General features: G+C 38.2%; 1 protein-coding gene across 2 annotated transcripts in view; it reads left to right on the plus strand.

Annotated features, from left to right (window-relative positions):
- The first annotated feature begins 5,489 nt into the window (after window positions 1–5,489).
- The window catches only part of SULF2 (sulfatase 2), a 79,495-nt gene continuing 64,404 nt past the window's right edge, over window positions 5,490–20,580 (plus strand). Inside the window, exons 1-2 of one of the 2 annotated variants that reach the window (XM_018917473.3) lie at window positions 5,516–5,628; window positions 15,341–15,453. The gene's annotated coding sequence lies outside the window, so the exon portion shown is untranslated. Of the gene's footprint in view, window positions 5,629–15,340; window positions 15,454–20,580 lie in introns of both variants that reach the window. The other variant, XM_050982277.1, reaches the window with a different exon arrangement.

Consider the following 20,580-nt stretch of genomic DNA (forward strand, 5'->3'; position numbering starts at 1 on the left):
GTATCTTACTGGTGCAGGTCTGATTCAAGTCCAAATACTAAGCCAACAAAGAAAATGGCAATGCTGTTAGAGACTTCTAAGTAGTAAAGGCTAGCAGCTAAATCCAACTGTGACTGTGGTTCAAACCGCTTGTCCTAAAGGGAGGGTTTGATTTTAAGGCTCAATATGTACAGAACACATGGCATATGCAAGTTAAATACTGCCTAACAATATCTGTGGTATTGAACAGTTACCATAGTAGAGACAGTGGTAATCAGTGAGGCTGGAAAGATTTGCCACATAACCAGAAAAGCAAGATGCCAGATCATGACAAAGCCCAACTGTTTAGAGGACAGATTGTGTGCTTCTCCAGAACTGAACACAAAACCAATTAACTAATCAGTGGTTGTATAGCCCTTTGAAACAGAAAAGTGCTCTAAAAGCTACAGATTTTTATTGCTGAACACTTCCCTGTTAGCACAGGAGTTCCTTTAATATGTTCTGAGGAAGGGGATAGGAAACATGAGATTGCAGTTACCAGTTACCACATTTATCAAAGAACATGCAAAAACTCACCGTTTTGGTAGCTGTGTTTACACAGATTTATCTTGGAACCTGATGGACAACTATCTTACCTGCTGAAGTTTAGACAGCTATTTCCTTAAGTACTTCTAGTACCTCTTGTTGGTATTGTTACTTTTCTGTTTTTCCCCTTCCTCTTACAGATACAGTTTGACAGCAGAAGACATGGCCCTGTGGGGTGGGAGCTTAACATTCCACTTACCATCTGCTGGCATCAGCAGTTAGCACTGTCCCTCCATGGTTTTGCTTGCTCACTAGTGTCAGCAGCTAAATGACATTTCAACTGGTTTCAGTTCTGCAGCTTCCGAGACTAATTTGTTTGTTTAGGTAAGTATGCTACAGTGTCTAAATCTAGGCTAGGTCTTGCCACATTTGAAATAGCACATTCACTTTCATAACAGTACCTGAGTCATCACTGGCACATAACCAAAAAAAAAAAAAAAAAAAAAATTCCTACCTTTTGGTAATGTTGCCACTTTTTATAAAGTGTCAAAGACCTGGTTTGCCTTTATAACAAAGCAACTTCCTTATGACTAAGGCTTCAAGGTATGTTTCTGAGTAGTTTCCTCAGTCCTGGGTTGGTTAACATACTGGGAACTTAACATACAGGAAAAAAAAAGGAAGAGGAGGAGGTGGGTTAAAATTCAATCTTTGTTTTTGCACTCACATGCTGAGTTCCCCTTGTACGGTTTTAGCTGGTTCACTTCAGAGAACAGCCTGCTTTAAGATCTGGAACTAAATCCATGGTTCAAGTTTGCACTATTTGGATCTTAGGGTTTGCTTTTATCTTCACAGAAGTGTTTAATTACTGACGATATTAATGTAAATTGATATATCTTTATCTGGAAAAGGGAAGTTGGCAAAAACAATCAGATTTGTTAGATTGATTTAAGGTTAATGGATCTTCCAAGACATTAGGAATTAAAAAAAAAAATTGTACCAGCTAGTGTATATCAATATTTTAAACTCTGCTGAAAGCATCACCCTAATAGATTACATTTCACTCAGCTTTGCATAAAGAAAAGATGGGGAAAGAAAATTACAGCGTAACTATGTGCAACATGGACACATCCATAAAAACAAAATTCTTAGGGCAAACCTGTAATGTGGGAATGGCAAGAGATGGCGTTTCCTGAGCTTATTGCATTAATGAACACCTACTGATCATGGAAAACATATCAAAATAGTTTTTGAATAGTTTTCTTGGCAGTACCAGATCCTCATGCTATTGAACTCCCATAATTAAGCACCACAATAATGTTTCATGAAGAAAACCATGTTTTTCATGGATACAGTGTTTTTCATCATGCATGCTGCGGAAACCTGTTCATTCTCCATCTTTGGTCTCCTGAACCATAATTGCTTGCAGCTTTACCTCTTCATGTAATATTAATGCACTGCTCAACCAATGAAAGAAAGGCTTATTCTCTAAACGACTTTCACAAAGGACCTTTGATGATTTTAAGATGTTTACTATATTTGACAAAAACACTGCCTAGGTTTGAAACTTTATTTTACACTCTATAGACTGCCAAATATCTGCTGCTTAGAATGAAACAGGAGAAAATGCTGTTATCCTAGACTGATAGAATGGTTTGTGTTGTAAGGGACTTCACAGATAATTTAATTCCAGCCCCTCTGGCATGGGTGAGGACATCATCCAGGTTGCTTAAAATCCTCAGGCCAGGGCTTGAACACTTCCAGGGATGGGATATCCACAGCTTCTCTGGGTAACCTGCGCCAGTGCCTCAACTCCCTCAGAGGGAAGAATTTCTTCCTAATATGGATCTAACCCTGCCCTCTGTTAGTGGAAAGACATTACCCCTTGTACTGTTACTCCCCAGCCTGCTGTACAAAGTCACTCTCCAGCCCTCTTGGAGCCCTTTAAGCAGTGGAAAGGTCACTAAAATCTCCCTGGAGCCTTCCCTTCTCCAGGCTGAAAACCTGCAGGTCTCCCAGTCTGTCTCCAGAGGGGCTTCAGCAAGTACACCCCCTCCTTGTGTTGGGAGCCTCAGAGCTGGATGCAATACTCCAGGTGGAATCCCATAGGAGCAGTGGAGGAGGAGAATCACATCCCTTGACCTGCTGGTCACCCAGATTTTGGTGCAGCCCAGGATACAGCTGGCTTTCTGGGCTGCAGCACATATTGCCTGCCACATGTTATCATGCACAATGACTGGATGCCTATATTCAAAGATCTTATTTACTAGTTGATTTTTTATAGATAAATAAATTCACAAAATACTGTTACTAATAAAGTGCCCTTCTTCAAGTATGACTATCACAGATCTTACAGATGAAAGAACGACTCACAGGCAAGTTCAGCAAACTACCCAAGGTCCCATTCCAAGGTACAGGCAAGTAAAAATACAGAAGAAAAACCCTTAATTAATCTTGCCCTATTAACATCCATGACACACATCAATGGTATACGCATGCAGACCTTAACATATTGTTAATCTATACAAAAAGTAATAAAAGGGTAATTAGTAAGCAGAAAGAACACATATTTTAAAAAAGTAAGCAACTGCCTTTGCTCTAGTCATTTTGTAAATTAAATCACTTAGAAAAGAAATATTACTTTGAGACTTAAGACATAGAGTTTTATGTTTACTAGCATTGTTTATTGTAGCAATGGATTGAGACAGACTTACCTGCCTATGCTTTTAGATTTTGCCCAGATTTCTTGTACACTTGAACAAGTAATTTGTATTTTCACTGTTTTAGAGGTCAGATGTGTGCTTATGTGTAGTTTTATTTCCAGCCATCCTTTGTCTTTCATATATGACAGCATGCTCTTCACTTGAGTGAAGAGCAATTTTTCATTTATGTACTTGATACCTAGGTCAATTTGTTTAAGCTTTTAGAAGGAATTTCTATATATTAATAAAATCAATAATAACATACTTGAAGTAGTAAGACTAAACCTTGCATTAATGTTAGATATAATATATCACAAAATTATTATGATCAGTCTTGATTAGAATAAATTTGGGAATAACTTAGGCTTGAGAACAGCTTTGTAAGATTAATGGAAGATTCACTAGCAAATTTATCATTCTATTAATTATAACTATATAGAAATCATTCCTTAAAAATATCTTATAATGACAAATTGTCCCTTCAGATTTAGAGGCATTACACATGCATATTGAGGACAAAATTTCATCCATTTGGAGTCTCACAAGAAAGATTGCAATCACTTCATTTTGTGTACTTTTTAGAGGTTTTTTGTCATAAGAAGATAAAGTTCAGCTATGTTGAGCCCCTTTAATGCACAGATATAACTTAGTGGGCAAGAATTAGATCCCTTCTTTAAAAGTGTCTAATTGAAGTAACATATTGAACCAAACCACTTACAAGCATGTCACAACAGCATTAGTATAAAACAGAACTGGTTGGCTTCCAGAAATTCTTTTTTAATATAATAAAAGGGCCTATGATTAATTTAATTGCAAGATTAGCCATCTTGACCCTTTGACATCATAAAATTGACTATACGTCAAATCCTCAAGTCCTGCAAATTGTGTCTGGCCCATACTCCGGTTTTAAATCTGTAATTTGACACTGTTCTGGTGAGATATAAGAATGTGACAGTTTCAAAAAATGAAAAAAATAAAAAGACAAATTAGAACTTGTGTTAACCCATTAAAGAAATGCAACTTTTTTCCTTTTCACAGCATGAATCTCAAAATCATTTTCTTAACTTTAAGTTATTGAAAGTTGAGAGAAATTTGCATCCTTTTCTTGACATGACTTCCTAAAAATGTTACTCTAGAACATGTTCGAATAAAGCTAGTGTCTTAGTCCCTGGATTTTCTCTGCAGAATCGACAGGAAACATAGGCACCTGGTTAAAAAGCATAATCAGAGAGGTCTGCAACAAGGAAACTATTAATAGAAAAAGAGAAGTAAAACAGGAACTATCGCCCTGTTTTCCTGAAATTTTACACCTATGCTGTAAGTATCTCAACTACTGTTTCCCGGGGTGAACACCCAAAATAGAGGACTGTGCAGATAGACTGTCCTCGTGTTTCTGGAAAAACCCTCCGACTGGGAACGTGAAAGGCTAAAACTCAAACCCGTTAAATAGTAAAAGAGACTTGACTCTTTTGGGAGACCTTGCTCACAAGAGACGTCGAAGTCTAAACACAGACATATTTTAGCCCTGTTTCTCACACTGAAGCAGGATGAGACACATTTCTCCGTGCAACATTCCAGGTGGAGAATTCCTGTTATTAGTTGGGAAGTGCAAAAATTTTATCAGGTCGGGACTTTATCGCCTACACACCTAAGGAGGATCAGTCCCTTATGCAGCTCTTGCTCCCTGGCATCCCCGATCCTCCCGCTGCCCCACCTGGCACTCCTGAGGCGCCTGTCCGGGCGGGCACGGAGCGCGCTGTGAGGGGAGGCGAACGCTGAGGGAGAAGCGGCAGCCGTGGGACGGGGCGATTCCCGGGGGGGACAAGGAGGCGGAGCTCGGCCCCAGCCCCTGAGCTGCACGGGGCGAAGAGTGCCTTGCAGGGGCCGCGGGCTCCCTGCTGACTTCCCCCTCCTTGGCTGTGCTTGGGCGGGAGCCCCCGGCAAGGGGCTGGGGGAGGCGCCTCGCAACAGATGGTTCAAGCCGGCTCCTGGCGCGGTCCGCATTGGCCAGCGACGCGGGAAAGGGCGGGCGGGTGCGCCGCAGTGGCCGCTCCACGGCGGGGGCGCAGCGCCCACAGCCCAGCTCGCTCGCCTCCCGCCGGGGTGCTGAGGCCACCTCCATTGCGGAACACTGGTCGCCTCTCACGGCTCCAGCACCTGTGAGGGTCCACCCGGTGAGGCTGCGAGCGGTGCCGCATCCGCGCACAGCCGGCCAGGGCCCCCGGGGCTGCTCCGGTGGCGGGGCGGGAGGCCCTGAGGGCGCGAGGCCCGGAGGGCGCGGCTGCCGCCCGCGCTCGGGGCCAGGAGCCAGAGCTGCCGCCTTCTCCGGTCTGACCGGTGCGCTGAGGAAACGGGGAAAGGCTGGAGGGATTCTCCCCCGAGTGGGAGACGGAATCCATGCCGGGGGAGTTTTTATCACCTGTAGGTGAGGGGAATCGCTGCTCCCTCTTCCCGCTTCCCCTTTCCCTGCATTCCAGCTTCACCGATGCAGAGCCGCTTGTAGTGAGTAATTACCGGGTTTCGGTCCTCGGCGCTCAGTGGGAAGTGGAGACTCACTGTCAGGTGGGGAGCTGAGATGCAGGGGAAGTGACTTGCCCAAGGTCAGCCTGTGAGACAGTGGCAAATAACGTCATGTGCTAAAAACTTCTGATTTCTAGCCATGAGCTGGGGCTGTTCAACAGCCCTGCAAGGCACCAGGCATAAATCTGGCTGTAGGACTTATCTTTTTTTCTCTTTTTTTTTTTTTGTTTGTTTGGTTTTGGGGGTTCTTTGGTTTTGTTTGTTTATTTATTTTTGGTGTGGGGGATTTTGTTTGTTTGGTTGGTTTTTTGTTGTTGTTGTTGGCTTATTTTAAAATCATGTATGACTGTTAAAGCATGCAGAGGTGCGGCATCTGTGTCATCTCCTTTGTTTTCTCCAACCTTCAGACATGTGAATAGATGGATAAGTGATTATGCTTTTCTGTAACTAATGTTAAATTTAGTAGGAAATTAGTGGTAAAAATACCATGTTTTTTTCTAAAACTTTTACCATGGCAATAAATTGGTTTTTTGGGTTTTTTCCTATTAATAGTGAATATCTTCTTATATCATCAGAAAGTTGTTGTGAAAAGCCCTTGAATTGGTTAAGTGGCAGCTGCATTCCAAAATTAATCTGCAGGGCAATAGCTTTTATTCTCAGTGCATGTAAGATATAAGGCACGGCAGGTCATGCTTTTAGAACTTACGCACTAGAGTATAATGTAGTTGAGTTCTCTGAAGGATTCAACTGGAGTGTTTGTTTTTGTGCTAGCTATGTACATAGCAATTCTCTTTCCTTCTCGCTCTCCTATCCAAGAATAATTTCAATGAATTTGCACGAAGATATTCTGTAGCTTATCCCTGCTAATGTTTAGTGTTTCTTTTGAATTTCTCATTATGTGAAAGTAAAACTGACACCTATAAGCATATATTCTAGATTTAAAGTATTATTAGAGTAGTCAGAGTCAATCCTTTTTATAGACTTTACCTAATCCTTGCATTTCATAAAATTTTCTACAGCAGTGAAACTGAAAAGTTAAAATGTGCTATTCAAAAGCTAAACTGTCCTTGCTACCATCTCAGTTTACCTTAGCTGCTCCTCTTGTTTTTTTTGGAGGTGGGGTGGGAGGGTAGGGAAATGGAACATGAGAGAAGTTAAATGCTGAAAATGTTAGTGTAAGTAGGACAGCTTTATTTTTAATTTCTGTTAGGAAGTTAGGTGAACTCTGTACACTCTTCAACACAAATCATGGAATTGAAGGCCAGGTTTCTGGTATAACAGGGTTTCCCCAGTGTGGATATTTTGTCATTTGAATTTACAGGGGTTTGGAAGTGTTGTTTTAGTTTCATTCAGAAAATAGAGTGTTAGTCTCAAATCCTTTATGGGATTTTTTTTTTCCCCCTGGACGTGGATATTTGAAAAAAAAAAAAAAGAAGACATTTTTAATTGTGCTTGTGTTTTGGCTATATATTATTTGATTGGCTTTTTTTGTTTTCTTTTTTATTTTTTTTTCCTTCAATAGATTCCTTGCAAGAAGTCCTACTTTGGGTAATTTCTAGCTGAAAGCATGTGAGAAAATTTAATGGCAACTATGTAGTAAGAAAGTTTTATATCAGAAGCATGGAAGCTATTAACACTTACTTTGAGCTCTTGATTTACATGTTAGTGCATGCTAAGCAGCTTCATCCTCATCACCTAGAGTGTAGTTAGATGCTATTCTGCATTACTAAATAAATACACTTTAGGCAGCCTCTTAGAGCAAGATGGTTGGCACGGAGCACCTAACATCCATGGGAAACTACTGTTGCAAAGTGGTTTTGATTTAAAACAATCTTACATCAAGGTCAGAATTTTCCAGTATGCTGATTATCCCTGTAGACATGTGGGCATAGCATGCCGAAAGGGAATCGGGGACAAAAGAAATATCTTATTGGCACTGGTGTGTAGCACACATGTTACTAATCCTAATGAATACAGTGTAGTTATGTGGTGTAGTTTTAAACAATTTTTTCAGTTGTGTTTTTGAATTAAAAAAAATCCCCAAATCAAACCTGAAATGAAATTTGAAAGCATCATAGAATAAGGACAATTAAATGTCTTTCAAACTTCTGGTCTCTGTTTTTAAAAACCTGCTCTGGATTTATCTCAGTGACTTGGTTAATTTGACTCTTGATCACACTCTTAATTTTTATTTTCTGGTGAGAAAAGTCTCACAATTAGCAGATAAGGATTTTAAAACACTGAACCACAACATGCTAGTTTTTATACTCTTGATTTCTGCTATTTCCTGTCTCTTTCTTATATGCTGTGAAAAATGTGAACTGTCTAGTTTTGATTTATTTTGCACAACACAAACTAAGCTTATTAATCTCAACTCAATTAAAATGACATGTTTGAGTGTATGTCAGCTTCCGAGAAAATTGTATTTTGTAATCCTGCACTTCACTATTCTGACAAGAATCCTGCGCTTCACTATTCTGAAGAAATGTTTCCAGCAGAGGAATCAATCAGAAGAAATGAATCATCATCTGTGGGGAGTTGAGGGGGTGGGGGGGGGAAGGCAAAAATAATGTTGTCTATAAATTAATTTACCTTTGAGCAAACTCCTGCTACATCTAGAAAGGTTATAACCTAGAATAGACCCTGATACTACAAAACAGTGTTCAAATTGTTTGTTGTATTCACCTTCTGTACTTTGCTGTCAGAGAAGGGAAGATCATCAGCTGCAGAAGTAGCATCCTTCAAACCTTTGATCCCAGATTCTGTTCCTGTTTTACAGTAGCCTTAGGAAGAGTGTCTGATTCCTCTTGGTTAAATGTGTTTCTAGTGTTGCACTGTGTTCTGAAGGAAATAGTCCCAAGTTTTCTTTTTTTATTATATTGTCACCAAGGAAAAACCGTTATAATTGTTCTGTGTTATCTTCTTTCCTTTGTTAGCATGTATTCTGTAGAAACCAGTAATAGAGAAGTTATTGTACTTCAAGTGGAAACCTCTGCAGAAGATGTCACCTGTTCTTTGTGGTAGGAGCCTTAAATGGAGTTCCAAGGTGAAATTATTTACTGCAGATAGGAACTTGCTTTAATTTTAAAGTAGGATTTAATAATGATATTACAGTAATCCTTTTCATGGTGCGTAAGTTGCAGAAAATGCAAGGCTAAGCTAAAAATCACTTCAAGTACAATGCAGTTCACTGCAAGTTCATCTGATCTGTCAGACTGCTACATGAGTACCTTGAGTTTTCTTTCCTTCTTTAGAAAAACTTGTGTGACAATTTCGAAGTGGTTAGTCTCTTTAAATAACAGAAAAGGTGAGAGGGAGCGTGCCACATTAGCCACTTTCCTAGCTATGTTCATGTTTACATAGTTGAAGCGCACATTATTATCCATTTTTACCTTACTAAATGGGCCAAAGGTGTTGCAAAATAAGGTTTCAAGCCCTTATTTTGCGGGGGGTTTATAAGCAATATTATCATGCATGTACTGAAGGTGGCGAAAACATATTGTGAGCAATGGAGTACCTCAGTTTGCATCAGCAGAAATTGGAAAATAACTTGGTGTGTATTTTATTGGTCTAATTAAAAAATACCTGTTTAAGAATCTCAAAAGTAGAGATAGTACTGGGCCACTGCAGATAAGTAACTCCCTGGCCTAATCCAGTATTCTTATTCTCACGCTAAGGCACTTACAGAGACCTATCAAGGTCATTGTTTTATCTTTTGTTGCAGCTGATAATAGACATTTTAGCATGTAACAAGAATACAGATGTAAAGATGTATGATACTGAGTAGTCCCCATGGCTCAGCAAGTTCTGCAAGTTGTACTGGGTTTACATGTCACTTTTAGTAACCCTTGATGGAATTTCTTTGCCTATAAATGTTTGTTTTCATTAAATTGAACCTGTATTACTCTTTTGACAATTTATGTTTGGATTGCACTTTTCGCAAAGATTCTTGAAGCTGTCTTCTGCATGGTAGTTTGCATTTTTGAGCTCTTCGTTGAGTGTGGATCAGTAAGGTGATATGAAGAGAAGGGAACTAACTTGAAGATATGTGTATAACTATGATTAGAATAAGATTGTTTGGGAAAAAAAGCTGAAAAGAAGAGGAAATTCTTAGAAAAATGGCAGGTTGAAAGATAACATTTCCAATGAAAGAAAATGCTAAATGATTCTCTGTGAATTAGTTTTAAAAAGCCACTAAGACTCGTTAATTTAAAACTATTTTTTAAGTCCCATGTAAACTTTGTATTCAGAAGCAGCAGCATTTAAAATTGCTTATCTGATGATCTCTGAATGTATTTGGTATATTGTGAAGGTTATTGTGTTAAGTTGGAATATGGTAAGGATTTCTTTGACTCTTAGTAGGCATAGAGCTGAGGCACTTATTAACTAATTTCCCAGGAAGCCTTTTATGGGTTGATTTACTACTGTATTGCAAAAAGATGTCTCAGGAGTGTGATAACATTTAGCTGATTATAAATTTTAGATGTTACTGAACATTCCACATCATCTGTTGGAGGATGGGGGGAGAACAAATTCCAAATAATAACACTAAAGCATATGGTGTGGAAACCATATTGTATTGGGGGATTGTAGCAGTGAAGGGGTTTAGATGGTAGAAGCTGGTACCTATTTCCCAAGAAGCATCTCCTGTGGAAAAGCTGCCTAGGTAGGCATTCAGGCAAAGCAGTCTAGTCCACACACCACACTCAGCACAGATAGCTCAGCAAAGAGAGGCAGAAGGGCCTTTTGTATGATAAGTTCCAGCAAAGGTTTATTCCAGCATGCCGAAAGGGAATCGGGGACAAAAGGCCGGGTTGTGTGTTGTGCACAAGGTTAAGGAGGGGTCAGCAGCCAATGATCTGAGGGCATGGGGGCGGCGCATAGGGCAGGGCAAAGGGCATTGGCCTACGGGAAGACAAGGCCGGCCACCAGGGCTATCACCGCCAATGAGAGAACAGGGAAAGGAGAACATACAGGGAATGTGAACTGGGGTGGATCGCAGTGTTGCAAGGTTCCATGGGGAAGTCTTTTCTTTCAGCCTAGGTGGTGACTTTATGGTATATTCTTCCATTCCCTTAGGGGGGCAAAGGATTCCACAGGGGATGATTTGCTTGGTGGTTCTTCTGATATCTAAATGGTGTAATGTTTTACATCATCTGCTCTAGAAACCCTGTGCTGCAGAAATTGTACATTCATGTGATTATGAATCTAGACTGAATAGTACTATGGAATGGAGTTTTGTTAAACGCTGATTTTTTTTTTCCCCCCCCAATTCTGATCTTGATGCAAGTTTTGGCAAGAGAACTCACGAGCCACATTTCTGTACCTCTGCATGAAGTTAGGTTTATAAGTTACTAATGCAGGTGCTAGATGTCTCTGAATTCTAGGAGAGCTACACACTTATAATAAAAATTTTACTGTGGAGAATTCAAGGTCTTAAAGTGCTTGCTTAAATCCATTTACTGTTTTATTCTGTCTAATTCTGTTTGAAGGCCTTAAGATCAATCTGCTTTAAAAAAGTAAATCGACCCCGCTGGTTTGAAATACATTATACAGGATTCTTGATAATTCATGCAGTCTTTCAAAATCCTCTTCTTTAGGGCAGACTGATGCACATCTGTGGAGTTCAAACAGGTTCTAAATTTTTATTTAGTATTATCAATTCTTTCAGCATTTGGGCTTCTCATGTTAGAGCTGCTGAGGTATGTTGTTCATAAGGGACTGTATAGTGAAAAAATACTTATATATGTTATTTAGGTGGTGATCAAACTCATTAAAACCTAATGTTTTGGGTTTTTTCTCAACCCACATGACTTTTTTTTTTTTGTTTAGGCTTGTGTCTTGACTACTTTCTTGCCAACCCTGTTTTGGAGGGAAATCTTCGATGTTTAATATTCAGTATTTGTGCATGTATGTGAATACTTAAATTCAGAACCATTTAAGTTGTATGCATGTTTGTGTAGACGCTGTATTTTGATTCATCAAAATAATGTGACATCAGTTAAAAGTGATATGAGTCATGACAGGCATGGTGCCCTGGTATCTAAGATACATCAGCATGCTGATAAGTTACGTGCTTTCCTGCTGTGAGAACTGGTTGCTGTATTTGATTCTTTAGCCGAATACAAACTAAATTAAATCTGCAGTGACCTATATTGTGCTATAGCTAATGACCCAGTTAACCTCTGGTTAATTTTCTGTCTCTTGGTGTCCTGGGAACAGGGACATGTTTATTTCAGTAACCACAAACCTTTAGAAATGTGCCACTGGCATTTATCATTCCAGAGCTCTGTGTTTTAACAGAAATTAACTAATGGGCCATGGGGGTCTGCAGAAGTTGTAGAATGCCAATGAGGAGCTTTCTTTTACTTTTCTTCCCCCCTGATTTACATGACTAAGCTTTTAGCTTTTCTTGATTTTGTTTTTGTTTCTTGAGTATTGATCTGTCTCCTGTGGAGGAAACAAACTATTTGCTTAAAGTGCAGGACATTACTGCTGGCAGCTTCCCAGGAACTCCCCTCTTTTTCATGCTTTAAATTAAGCTAGAACCAGTACAGATGCTGTTAGGGAAGTTTGCAACTGATGCAATTCTATTATTGAATGGATGTGTTATGCAAATAAATTTGAATATAACCATAAAATAATAATGAAGATCTGTCTAAGGGCAGATCAGAGTACAACTTTTCTGATGTAAATGGCATTCTCTGGCACCTGGGTGGGCTCATCCATGAAATATATATGTTTTTTTTAAGGAAGTGAAGTTATACAATAATCAGCTAAAAAATGTAGAATGGTTATTCACACCCATTCATAGTAGCAGTTCATCCTGTCTATGTCACAGATCTGTTAAGTAATGTATAATCCAAAACAACCTGAGCATTTTCTGACAATTAGAGCACCGAGCACTTACAGGGTGAAGCCTTGAGAAAGAGCTGTTCTAGAGCCAATCCTTTCTGCGCTGTCTGTTCCTAGAAGTTTTTAGCACAAATTTCCTTTGGAGATAAAATCCTTACTTATTTTTTGTTTTGCCTGTGGCAGCAACAAGAACAGCTAGAAACAACTTTTCGAATGCTCTGCAAAAAGCAGACAAACACTTCTACAGCAATCCTGAGTCCTTTGTTGTCCATGTAGAGAGATGGGTTTGGCAGGGGAACGTGGAATTTTGGGCTGTTACAGGACACTTGTGCAGACACTTGTCTTGTTTTGGGACTTTTTATGACATAAGAATCACTTCTTGATGATCATATGTTAAAAATATGCAATATCTAGAGGGACGGGAGACATTTCCATTAACAGATTTTTGGGAGCTTGCTCTGTTCAGTCAGGTGGCTTAGAGCACTGCACCAAATAAGCAGTGTCTTTGCTCAGTGGATGCCATGGGTATGTTCTGCAATTTTGCTCGAAATCATCTACCTGCACCAACTGGGAAGAACTGGCATACCCTTTTATCTGTCCACATTTCCTTGTTACCTGTAAATCCCATTGAACATAATAAAAACATTCCTGAGACAGGACTGTACAAGCAGTGTTGCTTGCTGTGAAACCACTGCCATTCAGATGGGACTTTGCATATATTCTACCTTGTGGTTAAACTAATTTTTTCCTCTATTTTAAGGGCATGTATGTAAGAGATCCACCACATTGAATACTACTGGGCACTGCAGCCCTTCTCCTTTCATAAAGGTGAAAAAAGGAGTGAATCTGTAGAAATAATACCAAGTTGTGGTTTGTTATGTTGTTACAATGTGGCTTTGTGCCTAAACTTAAATTATGAAAATGTGTCCTGTATTTTCCTGGGATTTTTGTTTCGGTTTTCTTTTAATGGCAGCAGATGATGTAGAATATCAGCCTCTGTCTTGTTTTGATTGTCTTGAAAATTAAGTTGAAACAAAAGGAATTTTAAGTTGTAAGATATTAAATCCTTCTTTCTTAACTGAGTGGAGCATCTTGAAAATGAGAACTTTTTCTGTCAGTCATCTGAGAGTACAGGGAGTTCTATGTATAAAGGCAGTTAAAGTGCTCTACAGCTTAGTCCCTGGTCTTTCTTTTTATGAGCTTATTCTGTCAGGGTCTGTTAGTTTTGGTATTGTTAGCTGTTTAACAGGATTTCAGACTTGGCGGTGGTCTCCATGGGTCCTTTCCCTATTTCAACTCCAAGTATTCCTACTGCTAGAGGAAAAAAACAACTGTGACTGAGAAGATTGGAATTACACACAGTGTAATTCCCTTATTCATAAATTTATAAGGGAATTGCTTCTCTTGGTTAGTGGTTGAAAAGAACCAGATTGCAAACTTTTTAAAGAGCTTGGGAGTATGCTTTTCATATATTTCAAATCCTAACCTCAGTTATATCCTTTGTGATTAAAAAGAAATCAATGAGAGAAGCTATTAATGTATAGATATATCTGATGTTTCTGTTAATTTCTGCAAATGTGCAGTTGCTGCTATTAAGCCAAGAACAACTTTTTCAGATCAAAGGCTGAACCTTAATTCCTTTAAGACGGGGTAAGAAAAATATACCGTGTTCTGGTTAATGTTCTCATGTGGTATGTGTTCAGGTTAAGTTTTGTGAGTAAAAGTAATTTTGCCCTCTTGTGGATGGGGCAATCTGATGTCATGCATTCATTTATCACAAGTAATTTCTGAGTGCCTCACAATATAATGAACTCTGATTAACTTTTTAAGGTAGAAGTAGGGAAGCATGAGAACGACAAAAAAAGGAAAATGTTAAAACATTTCTGAAACGGTATTTCAGAAAGAAACTTTGGAAATTCTCTTCACTGAATAGGACTCTCATTGCATGTAAATTTGCAAAAAGGGAAAAGAGTTTTTAAAATGTTTTGAATTATCATCAAAGATTTCATATACTACTTGATGAATATAATAATAAATAATATCTCTGTTTATAGAAAAGAAATTATCTCTGTAATGGTCCTAATTTCAATTACTTAACTGAACTTGTCAGAGATTCGGCTCTTGTTTGATTTCTTTCTTCAGTGCACTTTGACACTTGCAGGAAGGTTAATTGCCACTGCCTGCATTGTGGGCACTTTAGGACACTTCAGATACTACCGCTGTTTGTCTCAAAGGACTGAAAACACTTTGCATAAATATTCTATTGTATAAGAATGATATGAAGAAGCTCATCTCCTATATTTGTGCTTGAAAATAGTTCTGTTTGAAGTGTAAACACTAATGGAAAAAACTGTTATTTTGAGACTAGATTTGTATTTAAAAGGCAAATATGTAAAAAAAAAAAAACCTAAGTTTTGATCTTTTAAACATGACTGCAAGTTGTCTGTTAATGACATTAATGAATCAAGTTGTTTAGCCTAATGGATATAATTTCAAAAACCTTCCTCTCAAAAGTTAAAATGTAAATTGCCATACAGCTTTAGAGGTAAGGACTACAGGAAATTAGTGCTGGCTCTTTATGGGTACTGATTCCATTACTATACCCAAGATTTGAGTACATATTTAATGTATTCAAATCCATCCTGTTATGGTTTTCTTTTTAAATAATATACTTAAAAACTCTGAAACAAAGTACCAAGCTTTTAATTATCTGCCTCTTTTTCTCTTTGCTTCTCTTTGTGCTCCATAATTGTTGTAAGAAGGACAACAATTCATCTGCCAAGCAGTTTTCAACACAGAGTGCAGAATTCAAGTAACTTCTGTCAATCCACTTTTCTTCCTGGAAGAATTTAACAAGACATTGTGATCTCCTCAGGTACTGAAAATGCTTAAGGCTGAAAAAAGAAACTTATACCAGAGTGTTTTCCTAAACCAAATGCAATGCTAATGTCTTTTTGAGAATGTTTATAGAAAGAATAAAGCATGGCTGTGTTGAATTTATTGAATTAGGTTTTGTTGTTTCAGTCCTTGAATATATGTCAAATAATTTGGATTTTTTTTTTCACCATCCAGTTGTCTTGATGCCTGCAAATTTCACTCTTCTATAACACCCAACTGGCCAAGTAAAACTCTGGAGCTGGAAAGCTTTCTGTATGGAAAGATATTCTTGATTTGGAAGATAAGAAGAAAGGTAGCTGTTAAACCCATGAGTTTAATACCAAATTCAATCTACTTATGCTAAGACAAGAATAGAATATGGCATTAATTTGGAGTCAAGTGACTTCAGTACAGTTTCACTGGGATAATTCAATAGGAAAAGAAAAGGCATTTACTCTTGCCTCTTTAGACTATTTCTCTTTGAAGATGTCTTGTTTCTGTTAGCAGTTTGCAGAGACTAGCTCTGTGAAGAAAAGATCCCAGTTTGTCAGCTTGGGGGAAGGGGAATTTTTTATGTGGAAAGAAAAAGGCGTTAGTTCATTTTGTGGGTCTGACATGTTGGCTATCCCCAGATACAGTTCTGAAAGAAAAGTGTCTATTGGCCATGCATTTGTTATTAGAGATTGAAAAGTGGAGAAGGAGGTGAGTGTGTGGGATTAAAAGAAGGTAGCAGAGAATGGAATAGGATATTTCTTCTGAAAGACATGAGAGAAGGTACATCTCTGCACATTTTATGCCTTAGAGGGAAAACTAGAAGGAGTCATCAGACCTATGAGCAGATATGAATATGAAGCTGAGCTTTTCCCCAACTTGAGAATAAGATACAGTACATGACATTAAAAAGAAATACTGCAGTGCTAAATAAGATATGAGTATAAGGTATATACCTCTTAACTGACTCATCTACTATGACAGTTCTCAACAGTAGGAAGTTTGTCAGATGTATGGCACAAAAAAAAAAAATTCAAAATGAGTTTGATGGTAATGAAGTCATTAGATCCAAACTTTGTCTGCAGGTGTAAATTGATAATTTCTAGAAATGAAGAAGAATGATGGATGTCACCTGTGTAGGTTGGCATGCTTTGGCTTGACATGTATTACCGGGGTGATAAAGGATTTTACCTTTTTCTGTTTACTTGTGCCTGTACATTTATGGAGTGTTTTAGATGAGTTCTGAGGATAACATGCAACAATAGAGCTCACTATAAACTAATTAAAAATGTGTACTGTTTCAGAAATTCTTCAGTGGGTGCTTGGAAATTGAATAATGATATAAGTATTGCTAGCCACAGCAAGTTTTGCTTGTCAGTTTATCTTTCATTTAGTCATCTCACCTGTTAAAAACAGCAGTGTGTCTAAAGAGAAAGGATCAGTTAAAGATGACTGGGACAATTTGCACCGGCTGTGACACTTGTAGAGGTGAATTTGATTATTTAACCAGGTGCACATTTGTTATGCAAGAATTACAGTTATTACTGTGCTTGAGGGCAGTCATTTGAATGAAATATAGTACTTATATCAATAGTAGAAATAGCGAATTATGTCCAGGATCTTTAGTCTCATTCAGTACAACACTCAACCCTTGGAGGGGTGACTAGTCTTAAAGTAATCTGCAATAGTGTTCTGGTGAACTCCAGGTAGGAGTAAGTTAAATCCAGTGTATATATTTGTCTACTGAGGTGGCAAGCAAGTTAGCCACTCACATCTCTTTTCATGAATTTCTGACATTTTTGAAGTTGAACCATTCATCTGGCCTGTCATCCTCCATGAAAGGGGAAATATGATTTGGTCCAAAGCTGACATTTTTAATACATCTTTAATGGGTTTGGATGCACTTGAGAAAGTATTCTAGTACAGTGTGAGGTTCTGCTGGGTAAATTGAATGGGTAGTACCATGCATAGTTAAAAGCACACACAGGTTGTAGGCTCTCTTAATGTTTCTATGTCCATTGGACAGAGGTGAATGGGGCCAATGTGCTTCAGAAAAATAATTAACGAGACTAGGGTGTGATGCTTTAGGCCAGAAAGATGCTTGGCTTTGGAAGGGAAGTGGAAATCACTGGCACAAGGAGCTTGATGGTTTTGATGAAGTGGATTGAAAGTATGAGGAGATAACAGTAAAAACAGAGGGATTGAACTTCACAGGGCTATGGATCAATGTAAGCTGTACTAAGCAAACCACTGGAATATGATTTACGGAGCAGCCCTAATACTGGCAAGGGGATGAACTGAATAATAATCTAATATGGGACACAGTTCATGATTATACCCTTCATTTTGAGCTGTCTGTAGAGCTGAATAGAGATTAGTGATAAACACTTTTTCTTTTTGCTTTATTTTTGTGCCCATGAGCTTTGCTAGCATGTTTTAATAAAAAGCTGAAGTTGGTCTTGTGCACTGTCTCAGGCTTTAAGCCTGAGTGTTTATGCTGCCTTCTAATACTACCTCAGAGGTAGCATTCGTGTGTTTCTGAGAATATCTATGTGACGGTATAGGCCTCACTGAAGAAGTATGTGACCTCTATATTTGCTAATTTTCGGTGGATTTTTCCCGTTCAAGGCATCTGAGTATCTTCATAAAGCACTATGAAGCTACAATTAATTGTCAAAGCCTTACTGGGGAAGTCCACACTGCTCCAGAACATAAAAGTGATCTGTTTATTACCTGTAATATCATTATTTGTTTCCTTGAACAGTAATTGATGTCAATTATAGATGTCTATAAACTTGAAATTCTGTTGTTTATCTGCTAAGGACCTTGAGAGTGTGATCTTCTAACTCACTACAGTAGTATAGATTCCATCTGTAGTGCAAGAATTGTCTAGGGACATAAATTACAGCAATTAAAATTACCTAGAGGAGAGAGAATGATGCATTATTAATTGGCATAGTCATTAAAGGGCTGAAAAGAACCTAAAAGAGATACAATGTCAATACTCAAGCACTAAAAGTGACAGGCAGTGTTCAAAGACCCCGGATTGTATTCAAAGCCTAAGGCCATTAAGACTCAGGCAATTATGTGGAATTTTATGACTGTGGATTAAGATCATTCCAAAATACTAACCATATGTTAAAATGGAAATTTTTTAAGAGTGGTGCTGTTCAGATGCCTACTCTGGGGACTGGAATAGTAGTGCAATTAATTTCAACCAAAAGAATGTGTTGCACTTTATTTTAAAAGAAATTGGAAACAACAAAGAGTTGTAAGGAAATCCCATCTGTAATTTGGTGAATTTAGGCAGAAAATTAACATTTTTCAGCATTAAATATAATAATTTGAGTTTATATAAAGAAGAATAAATCCTGGTACACTGAAGAATGAAGATTTAATCAGGAGTCTCTTTATACCTCAGAAACAAAGTTTTGCCTGTGTCATGCTGAGAAATACAGCAGTGTTTGAGTAAGAGGCTCATGATAATGTTGCTCTATGTCAGCTACTTAATTTTTCATAAAACTTACTGTCAATGAGTTTGTGATTTACCTACCTCAGCTAATTTGCTTCATTGGAATAATGCTTGTTTTGTAAAATAGTCCACTTGTAGTGCTATAAATGAAGAAAAAAATGGGGAAAGGATCTGTTTTTCTTGAGAGAACAGTTTTAATAATTGATTTGCAAAGCAAAGTAGGCTTCAAGTACTGGAGGTGTTAGGACAGTAGTTTACTTGTTTTGACAACTAACGGGACAGTGTATGTCTCCTGAGTGGAAGGTTAAAACTCCAAAGCAAACATCTCAAATTTTCTTCATGTAAGGGAACCTTGGGAATTTTTGGCTTTTAAAAACTTGCCAATAGTTTCCTCTTCTACTTGCTAAGAATTCAGATTTCTAATTCATCTCACTGTCTACTCTAAAGTTTAAACATTGAATGTGATTAGCTTTGCTGAACAGATGTCAAATTGAATGGCCTCTGTTGATTCAGAGAATCTGAGTAGTGTCAGAGTTCAGTTACTATGCTTTCAGGAAGGCCTCCTGTTGCCAAAATGAGCTTTCTTTTTTCTATTTCCAGTTTCTATGCCAGAGTCTTCATCAGCATGCAACCAGACTTAAGAAAAGCATGTATGTATAGCCACTGAAAGAGGAATACAAGTGTACAGCTACAACTTCTCTAAGCCACCCATGCACTACTTGCCCTGCTAGCAAGTTAAAGGGGGCTCCCTGTTTGTCTGTATTAGACCGGTACCTTTTTGCCTGAGTGAATATTTTTGACCAGTTGGTATCCTTCTGGTTACCAAGAAGCAGATATGTGATGACTCTTGTCTGCTTAGCCATTGAGCAATTGTTAAAATCTATCATGTAACCTCAGAGACAGCAAGAGCAAGGCCGACTTTACCTCGGTGTTCAGTGTAGTAAGAGTTTGCTTGTTCCAAGTTTAATGATTCATAACTGTCACTCTGAAATGGCTTTATTATATCCAGCACTTTATTATTTTAGCTTTAGATACTTTGCTGTTACATCCTCAAAACTGCATTGGTTTGAATTAATTGTTTGGTAGTCAGAGTGGGTATCTTATGATGCAGTGTGGTTTATTATTGGTTTTGTTCTCCTGGGATGTTTCTGTGATTCAGTACACGATGCCAACCAGAAATTGTGGAATTCAAGATCTCTGAGGTCTAAGTAACTAACAAACTCTCATTATTCCATTCCTGTCTTCCATTAATTTTGCTGCTGCTGTTAGGCTGTGTGACCAACTCATTGCCTGGAGCTGTAATCATGTCAATCGTTAGAATTGAATCAGATTGGTGAATATTCTTTTCAAGTCTTATAGGCAAATAAGTTTGGCTTGTATTTTCAAACACTCTTTGATGTCAAAAACCAGACATATGTGCCCACAAACTCAGCTGTGTTCTACCCTGCTCCTTTGGCTCAGATTTTCTGCAATGCAATGTAAAATAAAATCAACTGCATGAAACCCAAACAACCAAATTCTTCATTACTTAAACACTAACATTTTATGCAAAATAGCAGTCCAAATTAAACTGGTTTTACTGGAATTTACTGCTGCTGATTGGTGTAAGCACTGAACATTTTGCTTTAATTTACTCAAATTATGAAATATAACAGGGGAATA

Source organism: Serinus canaria, chromosome 20 (genome assembly GCF_022539315.1).
Source record: "Serinus canaria isolate serCan28SL12 chromosome 20, serCan2020, whole genome shotgun sequence".
Classification (NCBI taxonomy): Eukaryota; Metazoa; Chordata; class Aves; order Passeriformes; family Fringillidae; genus Serinus; species Serinus canaria.